This window comes from Lucilia cuprina, chromosome 3, assembly GCF_022045245.1.
Source record: "Lucilia cuprina isolate Lc7/37 chromosome 3, ASM2204524v1, whole genome shotgun sequence".
NCBI lineage: Eukaryota > Metazoa > Arthropoda > Insecta > Diptera > Calliphoridae > Lucilia > Lucilia cuprina.
This window is the reverse complement of record NC_060951.1, coordinates 36,026,121-36,028,889: the sequence shown is the minus strand read 5'-3', so window position 1 is coordinate 36,028,889 and position 2,769 is coordinate 36,026,121.

Here is a 2,769-nt window from a genome sequence, read left to right as displayed (position 1 = left end):
GATAGATAGATAGATAGATAGATAGATAGATAGATAGATAGATAGATAGATAGATAGATAGATAGATAGATAGATAAATAGTTAGTTAGTTAGTTAGTTAGTTAGTTACTTAGTTAGTTAGATAGATAGATACAAGACATCTTTAATTAATATTTCACTTAAGATAATTTTTAAAACAAAAAATTTTAAAAATCCCTGTTTACTGTTAATCAATTTCTTCTTTAAAGAAAATTTTCAATATAAACGAAGTTTTTATAAAATTTTCATTTAAAAGAATTTCTCAAAATTTCGTATTTAAAGAACATTTTTTAATAAATTTTCTATTTAAAGAATATTTTCAATAAATTTTCTATTTAAAAGATATTTTCAATACAATTGTCCAATTCACAATCGTTGCGTTGTATGTCATAAAATTTTTTCAAATAAAATTTTTTGAAACAAAAACAAATTCTTTATAAAAAAAGTACGACATACTACAATAGAACCGTACAACGCAGATTGTGACAGATTGTACAACAAATTTTAAACAAATTTATTTTTTTCCTTTAATAGGAATTTTTCGATAAATTTTATAGTAAAAAACAACTTTCAATATTTTTCGATAAATTTTCAATTAAAAAAAATAGACAATTAAAAAAAAAATTATAAATTTGCTGCTCGAAATTCATCCTAAATTTAACAAGAAAAATTCAAACACATATTTCTGCAAAACAAACTAGCCCCAGAACTGTGCTAATGAATATGCTCCAAATCTTCCTTAAACCTGGTTTCGATGAAGACAAATTAAAAAAAAAACATGGATTTAAAAACTAGTTCTAGACTGTTCAATAAAACCACTGTCCAAGACAAAACTCTCCCGCGCCACTAGTTACCAAGATGACAATTTCAAATAGAAATCATTGATCTCGACTACAAAATATAACGACTACAGACTACATAGACATATTTACAAAACTTTAACAATTTTGTTATGTTTTCAAAATTGTTGCAGCAACATTTCCTTATTCAAATGACAGTGAGTGTTTTCCAAATCAGAGCACGAAATAAAAAATAAAACAATTTTAACTTGTTGATTAAGTTTTTGTAAAGAAAAAAAAAATAATTTGAATGTTAACTTTTTTGTTACTATTTTTAAAAAATAGTTTAGTTTGTTTTTGTTTAAAACTATTATTAATTTGTTTTTAATTATTTTTCAAACAACATTTTAAAATGATTACAAAAACAAACCTAATTTGACAAAATTGGCAAAGAAATACAAAAAAAAAACAATATATAAAAACTAGGAATGATGCACAAAAAAAAAAACGAAAAACAAATAAAAAAATTTTTTAAAATACAACAACAACAAAAAAGCTGAAACTAGTAAAAACACAAAATCCAGTTTCACTTTCCGTTTATGATTTCTTTGTTGTTGCTGCTCTATTATTGTAATATTTGTTTAGTGTTGGTGTGTGTTTATTTCTCTTACATTGTAGTTGTTGTTGTTGATTTTTGTTTTTTTACAACAAAATTTTGTTATTTAAAATATTTATTACAAAATCACACTGACTTACATTTGAGATTTAAAAAATTTTTCAATTTGAAACACTTTTTTTAAAATAACTTTTTTTCTAATTTTTTTTTTAATTTTTCTAAAATTTGTAAAATTTTTTAAAATTTTCTTTATATAATTTTATTTTTTTTTAATTTTTGTTTTTTTTTTCTTGTATTCGAAGATTTCTTTTTTATTATTATTTGTATTTTTATTTATTTTATTCACACTTTATGTTTAATATGTTTTTTTTCTTCTTTTTTATTATTTTTTCTCGTTTGTTTTACTTTAAACCGCTTACAACAACTGCTGTCACCGATTGCCGCTTTAAAACTGAGCTTAAAGTTAATAAAGAGTTTGTAAAAATATTAAAATGTTTTTGGTATTTAAAAAACAAAACTCTCAGCAATCGCTAGCTTTGCTTTAACTTAAACATCTCAGAATTTTTGTTTTTCTATATTTTTTTGTACTTAAATTATATTGATACTCAACAACAACAACTACAACAAAACTTGTATTGAAAACACCTCAAACAACTACATACTTTGATTTTAGTTTTGTCTAAATTAAATAAAATGTTTAGCAACATGTTGCTAAGCTATTAACGAAGTTTAACCAAAGGAGTTAAAGTTTAAAAAACAAAGAGCATAATTATATGTTAGAGCACAACATTGTAATTTAAAGCCGGGTTTACATTTACTAAAAAAATGAAACAAATTTGTGATTAAACAAAAACCAACAGCTGATATCTTATTCTAATATTATTAAATATTGGTTGAATAATGTTACAATTTAGTATTCAACCAAAACTAGTTTTAAAAGATTTTAAACTTGATTTTTTTCATATCAAAACAAAATTTTTCAAATTGTTTTATTTTAAGTGCTATTTCATGTTGTTTTTTTTAAATTAATATTCTAAAGAAAAACAATTTAAATTTTTAATACAAAGTGCAATACGATAATTTTAAAAATATTTCTTAGTTTAGGGAAATTTTACTTAAATTTACTATTTAAAGGACGTTTTTTAACGTTTCATAAATTTCACTTTTAAAGAAAATTTTCAGCAATAAATTTCCCATTAGAAGAAAAATTCATATACTAGACTATTAAAAAAGCTATAGACTAGATTTTATAGACTAGACTATAGACTAGACTATAGACTAGACACTAGACTAGACTATAGACTAGACTATAGACTAGACTATAGACTAGACTATAGACTAGACTATAGACTAGAC